The 10055-nt window shown below is 35.4% G+C and overlaps 1 long non-coding RNA gene across 1 annotated transcript; it reads right to left on the reverse strand.

Moving 5' to 3' along the window:
• Positions 1–2497: 2497 nt before the first annotated feature.
• Positions 2498–4116, reverse strand: LOC132037440 (uncharacterized). The gene is made up of 2 exons (XR_009409886.1): positions 3574–4116; positions 2498–3114 (listed from the first exon to the last, which is right to left on the reverse strand). It is a non-coding gene; the product is annotated as an uncharacterized LOC132037440 (long non-coding RNA).
• Positions 4117–10055: the final 5939 nt, after the last annotated feature.

The following is a 10055-nucleotide window of genomic DNA, read 5'->3' on the forward strand; positions in this document are numbered from 1 at the left end:
AGAAAAAGGATCCAAGAACCACATTTTGATTTATTGTTTTGCATTTGCAGGTATTTTGCTTCTGCTGTTGACAACAGCAATTGATGTATTAAGACCTCTAGCATGTGGTGATGGATCCAATTTCTGTACTCAACAAACCAATATGTATTTTTGCATTTGGCTCTGGCACTAGCATCTATAGGGATTGTGGGTACACGTTTTACGATTGCACCTATGGGAGCTTATCAATTTGATAAACCAAAACATCAAGCAATGTTTTTTGATGGGTAGATAGGGTAGATATTCATCTTTTACTTGTGCTGGGCTTTAAGCACCTCGTTCATCGGCTATATGGAAGGACAATATCAGTTGCATGATGGGATTTTGGAACGAGGAGGCATAAAAAAAGGGTGGTTTCCTTGGTGGCAAACGTTTCATGATTTATTATTTGTATTCCTATTTTGCCCTCATGCTAAATTTATAAAAAGGGTGTTTTTATTGTTTTGCAAGAAATTGAAGAGGTCAGGGTGCAAGTCATAAAAAAAAAATAGAATATGGTGCAAATCGCAAAAGAGAGCACACATTAGGGGTGCAAAATGCAATGGACTCCTATGTTGCTAAAGATTCTCTCTTGACAAGCCTAACTTTCTCTCTCTTGGAAAAAACTCTCTTCGCACAAAACTATTTGTTATTTTCTCAACGGTCAAATTAGGGGCATCTGAGCTCCACGCTCCGTCTATGGGGCAGCCAGAGGATGCTCCTCCGGCGCGTGAACCAGAAAAATCAATAGCCCACATAAACAATCCTACTAATTCTCATGAAATTGCTCTGGAAAAAACCTCCTATGCCAAAACCCTCACCGATCCCTCGGGTTCTACTATGATTATTCGTCAAGAACCTACAAAAGCTAGGAGGACAACTCACAATGGTACGCACGCAGTTATATTCAAATCAAGAGACTACTATGGAATCTTAGCAACTCCATGTAGACGAACTATAGTGGGAAGATTTCTTAAAAGTCATCCTCAAATTGATACAATTAGATCAAGATTTTCTGAGAAATTTTCTCTGAAGGGGACTGTCAATATTGGGGTTTTTGACAATTTCAATATATTTCTTACCTTTACAAACAATGATGATTACACCCAGATCCTATATAAAAGAATGATTGAGATTGAAGAGCTCCAGGTTTGGTTGCAGAGACGGACCCCCGATTTCAAATCGGAAGAAGATCTGCTGATTGCACTTGTTTGGGTACTCTTACCAGGTTTACCTTTTCATATGCATAATTGGTAAATTGTTAGTGATGCTGGTACTCCGATAGAACTTGATTTGGCTACTAAGAACATGAATAGACCTAGCATGGCTAAAGTTAGAATGGAAATTGATCCGCTGAAACCTTTGATTACTAGTGTTTGGATAGGGGATGAAGATGAAGATTCCCCTTTAAAAGGATTTACGCAGACTATTGAGTATGAAAACATCCTTAAGTACTGTAGACATTGTAAAAAACTTGGTCATAACATAGGCAATTGTAGAGTACTAAAGAAAAAAAAAAAGAGAAGAAGGGAAAAGGAATGCCATCAAAGCTACTGGGAATAATAATCAGGCTAATCCTAAGTCCAAAGAGGAAACCAATTTCAAACCTGCTCCTACTAATAATAAGAATGAGGTTACAGAAATGAAGAACGCTTAACAACACAATCAAAGAGATAGGGACAATCAAATAAAGGGTAGGAACAATGGGTACCATGTGAACAAAAAAAAAGGCAGAAGTGAACCACCAACAGTTTATAACAGGGAGGGGTTCTACCAAATGGATCAATCCAATTGAACCTATACAATCACTAGCTCACTACAATACCATGCTTCCGGAAAAGGCTCCACGATTACCACCAACAAACGTAACAATCTAACCAGGCCAGAACCAAATAGAAAGATAGGTTACAAACATCATCTAAAGAGTTACTAATATCATCTGAGCTTTCCAACCCTCACTCCCAATAATAGAAGAGTTCACACTAACCTTACTCACGCTTATGTGGCCTAGGATCCCGTTTTCGTATACCGTTTCCTCAAAATCAACCATAAGTCCGAAGTATAATCTAAAGAAATACTATCAAGTCAACATACCATCAACAGTCAGCTATCAAGTACAAAATGCACAACCATATGTAAATATGAGATAAATGCAATGCAATGCAGTGATACAAACACGCTTCGGGTGGAAATATCTCGTCGCCTCGACAATCATGATTCATGGGGGACCACTAAGTCTGTGTACCTGATGTGGTGCACAGCCTGATCCAATAGCCAATGTTGCGGAACGGGCAACCCGAGCCTAGTCAATGTTGCGGTACGTGCAACCCGATCCAAGTAAGTGTGCGGCGCGCAACCCGATCCAAGTAAGTGTGCAGCGCGCAACCCGATCCCAACATATGTATAAATGAGTGTATGCATGATAACAATGCCAACAAGAATATAAGAATCAATCATGCCACACATGGACACATATCTCAATCACAATATCAATATCATAACTTTACTTTCCTTTCCAACAAACTCAACATTGATAAATATGCTCTCCGAATCATAAGGCAATGACTAAGCATCAAATCTAGACTCAATCACGTGGCGACAAGCCAACAAATCACAATAAGACAACAACAATAGAACACAATAAGGCGACAAGCCATAGTCAACAACAATACCAACCTAAGTATTCCATCTCGAACTCCATACCCAAAGGTTTACATGCTTTCTCCAATAATCACTAATTCTACATAAGATTCGCTAATCGAAGTCTAACCAAAAGGTAAACAAAATCCAAAACCGTACATAACCCACGGAAAGAACTGAACTCATTCATACCGACAACACTCACAGCTAGTAAGGTGACCAATAGGAATAATTTCGCAACAACACACATAACAGTACCAACCTAGAATTAACTAACCCAACTTCTTGTCCGGAGACCTAGGCATGCTTTCTTCATTACTTTCTATTGTGCATATATGAGATACTAATTGAAGTCTACTCAAGTAAGCCATAACCTACCTCGAGGCCAAGCAGGTGTCACAAACATCCATTTGTCTTCATCTTCTCGTTCTCGAACCATGACTCCCGACAATGGGTCTAGGGAGGTCAATGAGTCCAAGTGAACATAAGTCAATTTCTAGAATTTGAATACAAGGTTCCGCGTTTGTAAATTGTAAGGGTAAAATCGGTATTATTCTGAACTAGTTTTCCCTAAGTTTTCATAGACCAATAATCCGTATTTTATTGCTAAATTTATCAAACAAGTCTTAAATAAAACTCTTTTCCTTATAAATTCCAATTTCAAGAAATCAAGTTGTGACCCATTTGTAAAACAGAGGAAAGATTAGCATTTGAGGTTGTTTTATTTAGCCTAGAATAAGAATCTAGGTGCTTAGCTCAAGAATGACATGATTTCAAGTCAAGAATTCCCTTTCTATCAACCTAGGGTTTGAACAATTTGAAAGCCTCCCTTTTTATTAGATCTAGTAGATAATCTTAGTGAAAGAAGTAATAAATTGGAGAGAGGATGAAATAAATGGGGTCTAAAGGGGTTACCTTTTCCAAGCATTCATGAGATTTGCTCCCAAAATGTCCCAAATGGTGGCTGAGATGTAAGGGTTTAAGAAAAATGAGGTCAAATATCCCGAAATGGGACTTAAATACTAGGTCTGCTCTGCGATGTCCGCTGTGGCGGACACGCTATTGTGGGAAAACATCCGCAAGGGCGGACTTCTAGGAACAAAGCTCCTCCGCTAGAGATCCACTGGGGTGGAGCTCGCAAGTTTTGAGATGGTCGCTGGAGCGAGTAGATCATCGCTGGGGCGGACCCGCTGCAACGGTCCAACCCTCATTGTAGCGATGATCTGGGCCCAGGTGGCCCCACGCGTTTTTTAATTCCTTTCTAGCTCGACTGCGAATCAAATTAAATGAACAATTTTTCCCATGCGACTAACCGTACACTGATTAGCGATGCTTTTAGGACACAAATTTAATGGACCTTTAGTGACGGCCCGTTAGTAGAGTCCAAAAAGCCATTAAAAGGAAGGACTATTTGAGAATGACAACACAATGGCAGTGCCTTCAATTTCTAAGAGCGCAAAACATACGTCTGTACTATTACTATATATATATATATAGAGTCCGGAACCAAAATGCCCCCAAAAAAATCACTTTGAACCAAAATATCCCAATTAAAAAAAATGTTAAAAAACTACCTTTAGCGCAGAATTCCGCGCTAAAGCGATTCGAGACAGCAAAATGTTTTAGCGCAAAGATTTTCTTTGCGATACAAAAAAACGTTAAAAAAAAAAAATTCTATAACGCAGTAAAATACTAGGTTATAGAAATAGTACCAAAAAAAAAAAAAAAATTGGCCAACTTTATTTTTTGAAGCACTTAGTGTTTTTTTCCATACTTTGACCAATGATTAGTCGTGTGTCAAGACTCCAAAACGTCAATATTTTATATAACCCGATATTTTTTTTTCGCATACAATAATGTAGGCTCAATACATCGGGGATACGTAAACGTTCGGATCGTAGTTTTAGGGGTTGAAAAGGTACCCGAAGTAAGTTTTGTTTAAGGTTTAAGTGTTTTATTTTTAAGGTTTTGATTTAAGCGTGTTATTTTTTAATCAAGACATAACTTTATTTTGAATATAAATATAATTTAAAAAATATAGGGAGAAAAATTAGTTGTAAAGTGGCCAAACTTTAGATGGTCATAACTTTGCACTCGAATGTCCGTTTTACGCGGGTTTTTTTTTGAACTTGTGTATTTTTTCAAGATCTATGCGGACAGGCAGTTTGGCCGAGCCTATTTTTAAAAAAAACACCTTTTATCCCATTCAATTTCAATTTTCCCCCAAATTGGCCTGAAATTTTCAGTTTTATTTACTTATAAGATGATGATACGCAATAGATTTCAACGTAAAAATCCCGGAGTAATGTAGGCAGTGAATGTCAATTTCACTGCGATTTCAATTTTTGAAAATAAAGCTGACTAATTTTTTCGACATATAAAGTTGACTAAAATAACCTTACAGTCAAACACTAAGTTTTTTCAAACAAAACTAAAACACTAAGTTTTTTCAAACAAAACTTACTTCGGGCACTTTTTCAACCCCTAAAATGACGATCCGAACGTTTACGTATCCTTGATGTATTGAGCCTACATTATTGTGCAAAAAAAATATCAGGTTCTATATAAAATATTGACGTTTCGGAGTCTTGACACACGACTAATCGTTGGTCAAAGTATGGAAAAACACGCTAAGTGTTGCAAAAAAAAAAAATTTGCCAATTTTTTTTTTTTTTTTTAGTGCTCGCTATTTTACTGCGCTATACAAACAAAAAAATTATTTGCACAAGTGCAAGAAAATATCGGCGCAAAGCAGCTTAAAAACCTTTTGGCAAAGCGCTTTATTTTCAATAAATCTAAACCCTAAAAATAAAAAACCTTAAGCTAATGACAAGTCAAAAAACAAAATGAGCGTCTATGTATATAGAACACTTAAACCTAAAGTTTACAAATAAAATTTACTTCGGGCACCTTTTCAACCCCTAAAATGACGATCCGAACGTTTACGTATCCTTGATGTATTGATCCTACATTATTGTACGCAGAAAAAAATATCAAGTTCTATATAAATATTGACGTTTCGGAGTCTTGACACACGACTAATCATTGGTCAAAGTATAGAAAAAAACACTAAGTGTTTCAAAAAATAAAGTCGGCCAATTTTTTTTTTTTTTTTTGGTATTGTTTCTATAACGCAGTATTTTACAGCGTTATAGATTTTTTTTTTTTTTTAACATCTTACATAACGCGCGTTAAAATAGTTTTGTATGAGTTAATTTTTCTCCGTTTTGCTTTAGCGCGATGAAAATATTAAAGGTAGTTTTGTAATTTTTTTTTTATTGGGTCTTTTTTTATATTTTGGTTCCGATTTTTTTAACCACACCATTTTGGTTCTCTCACACTATATATATATATATATTCTTTTCTTTTCTACTATTAAAAATAAGAGGGAATGGAGAAGCTTGGGGTCAAAGTGAATTGACCGTTTGCCCTTAATATTGAAATTTATCCCATCGGTTCTCTTTGTGTAATTTGGTAAGTATTTCAACTTTTGGGGCCTTTATCCACCCTCAAAAGATGATGTCAGCTGTATGTTTATCTATTTTACTATGCTTTGTCAAGCTGTGGGTCCCACCAAAGTTAGGACCACTTGACTGTTCAGCCTGGCACTTTTTCCTTTAAACTACCAAGTGGCAAACTTGTATAGGCCCAAATCTATGGTCCCCGTGCAGATAGTAAATTCTTTCTATAGTCCTTTTGCTTGCTTAAATTCTAATAATACCCCTTATTTGGTGTAATATCTTATAGTTTGTACTTTGTAGGACTAAAGTTTTGCTGGGATATACATATTTTAAGTATTAATTGATTCACCAATTATATTAATTTGTAAAAAGTATGGTACCCTATTCAATTAAGTAACTACTCCAACTTGAAGGAATGAAGGTAAAAACATTCTAGAGCCTGTTTGGACTTATTTTGTTGCTATAAGCAATGTTTTGACAATTTTATGCCTAAAAAAAATTTTTGGCTATGCTTAACTTATTTTTGCTTATAAATGTTTTCAAATTTGGTTAGAGATTTAGATAGGAAAGCAATTGAACGGGTCAATTATTTTTTTTAGTTTATTTTAAGCACAAAATAACTTATAAATTTCGGGGAGACTAAAGACAAAAAAGTTGAAAACGATTCATGGAGAACTTATGGCCAATCCAAACGGGCTCTAATCCCTTTATTTATGTTGCATAGCGATACAAAGAAATATTCTAATATTTCTAATTTAGATTAGTTTTAAAGTTTCACAAAAACTGTTGCATTACTTTTTTAATTAAAATTATCATAGTGAAATTATAAATTAAGAATAGAATTATTATTTTGTATTACATCGATCTATCCCATTGTATATGGCACGATTGCCATAAGGAGATTTTAACAACAATTTCATTATGAATTTTAAATTTATTTTATTATAAGTGAACATTGTAAATCTAAAAACTCTCAACTCATTTTTTTACCGAAAAGGTTTTGAATGTGCTAATGCCATCTGATGGTGACATGTGATTAATTTGGTGAAAACAAAGATCAATCTCTCTCCGTCATGTTTTAGTAAATATATATATTTTTTGTGTATCTATTTTAATAATAAACTTTTTTAAAAAAGACTACTATTTTAAAAAATTTATATATTTGAAAAAATGAAAACACTTAAGGAACACTTTTGTTTTTATCGATAAAAAAAATATACATCTAAAAATCTTTTTCATAAATCTTTTTGCAACAGATTAGTGAAAAAAGTATCTTCATAATTCGAGACAAGAATAATAATATTCAGATTCACAATTTATATAGAATTTAATATTTTTTCTCGCGTAATATAACCAACTCATAATAAAGAAAAAGACTATCTATTTCAAAACCTGATAACAATTTAGTTTGGTAAAAATGCTCACTTTAGATATAAAGGACAATGCTCACTTTCGATATAAAGGACATCTTTATTCATTTATGTGCATGGAATGGCATGCTTATTGTATTTAAATTAACATATATAAGCACCATTATATATAATGTCTAACGTATAGCAATGCAAGCCATTTTTAAAATATCATCTAAAATGATAAGTTTGTCAAAAGAAATGAAAAATACTGTAATTTATCTTAAACTGAACATAAGAAATTCAAAAAAAAAATATATATATATATGGCTATCCGATAACCTACATTTTTTGGACTGAAAAATTTAAGTTTAAATTTAGAAAAAGTTACCATTTTACTTTAGAAATTTATCCTTGATCAGGAGAAGAGATAGGGATTCACGTGAATTAAATAATTTTTGCCTAAATTACGTATTTCAATTACAAAATTCATAAAACAATATAATTTTGCTTATGTTGGGCCCTTGTCACCACCCACAATCATGAATCACTTTGCTCGCACTATTACAAACCTTTTCTCCACCGTGGGCGAATTTTTTTCTCTAGCTACTACAATCAAACGGAATAAATACTTTTATTATACAAATTCCCAAAATACGGTCTAGACTCTCAAGATCCCTAAGAAGTTTACAATTTGAATAGATAACGTTGTTCAACGGGGGATACGACTTATCGTTTAAGGAAGAGAACAACGACTATTTTATCCAAGGAGAGACTAGGAGGAGTTGCAATAGCTCATGAAACGTCTTTGACGAATGCCTCGAAACGGTCATGAGACTCAAACATCACTCGAAAATAACTCTACACTCCGGTAGGTGTAGCTTGGGGTTTGTATTTGTAGTATGTTTTTACAAAGTGTGGCTCGTAGGTATCAATAGGCCGACAATGGTTGGTTCACGCATATAAACAAGAAGCAACTAACAAGTAGCGGATAAGTAATCAAAACACTCTCACACATCTAGCACATGTTATGGGCTTGCATTAACGATAGTCAAAGAACGGATCTTAATATCTCGGATTATAAGCCTAGGGAGAATTCTATAAACCTCGATTCCATGGTGGCGACCTTTAAAATAAATACTCACAAACAACAACTACATTACTATTCACAAATCAAGAATAATCGGAAGAATGTTATGCAATGACATGAATGACAAGTTTTAAATGGACTTATTATAACAAGAAATGTCGTGCAATGTAAATGTTATGCAAAGTAGTCACCTCTCACATAGCTCCCGTACACACATGCTATGGCAATGCCTCAGGCGACATATTTGGGACCCGCGAAGTCCAACCACTCGCTCGGAATATAACCTCGGATCACGAGCACACTGTCACGATCCCGCAAAGACCTAAAGATGTCGGACACTCCGTCGTTCCCGGCAAGAAACCTCGGGCAACAAACACTCACGATCTCAACAAAAGTGCAAGAGTAGTCTCAAGTAACTCTCGATCTTGCCGAAACCTCGAGTCTCTCAATCACTCGACAATGATTAGATAACAACATAAGAAGAAGTAACCATGAAAGCATGTCACATGATATCGGTCTCATTATGGTCACCAATATGCAATAAACAAGTACAAGTCATATTATTGAAATCGGCTAAGATCATCGATATTACCCTTCCCTTTCATAATATGAGTGGCTAATGATGTGATAAAGATACAACTAGGTGATAATTACATCATGCATAGCACATAGAATATGGGACAACATGTCCTCGCATGGAATCACCTCAATAATCACCGCAATCATAGGTTCCATAGTTCATGTACTAGGATTGCAATTCAATATTTAATTCTCGATCAATAACCACACTTCCATATGACCGGTGGGAGAACAAGAGAGAGAGAATTATATCAAATACATGAAATCACAATACAATGAGTCAGCTCACATAACAATATCGTAATAATGGCGACGAGCCCATCGCCACATATCACAATAACGGCGACAAGCCCACATAAAGACATGTAATGGCGCATGCCCACATACCAACCTAGATGGAATATTACCTCCACACCATACAAGGCCTATCATGCTTTCCCCGTCAATCACTACTATTTACATACGTTTCGCTTAACAGGGATAGACATAAAAGTAAAATAACCTACCTCAATGCCCACGGTGTACGAACTTTCACGCCAAGGCTTTTTGAAATCGAAGTGCTTCCGATCGGACCAGGTCTATAGCGCTTATTCGTCACACAATATGTGTACGCTACCCAATAATACTTCAACCTATATTAAGACGCCAACAGCTATGGTTAAGCTACGGGGAGATTCAAACGTATTCTAACGTTAGTAACTCCTTTCTAGATGTTTAGGCGATGTTTTCTCTTGTATCTAAACCAACCACATACTACCAATACAACATCAATAATTATGTGTTCAATACCAATCCGGACAGCCCACACAATATTCTAAACAACCCACATTCATAACATGCAATAACGATTCACATACGGTTTCGACATTCTCAAGTTACTTTTATTAGTTTGTAGCCTTAACGTTTGCATGTAACAAC

This window comes from Lycium ferocissimum, chromosome 11, assembly GCF_029784015.1.
Source record: "Lycium ferocissimum isolate CSIRO_LF1 chromosome 11, AGI_CSIRO_Lferr_CH_V1, whole genome shotgun sequence".
In the NCBI taxonomy this organism is placed as follows: Eukaryota; Viridiplantae; Streptophyta; class Magnoliopsida; order Solanales; family Solanaceae; genus Lycium; species Lycium ferocissimum.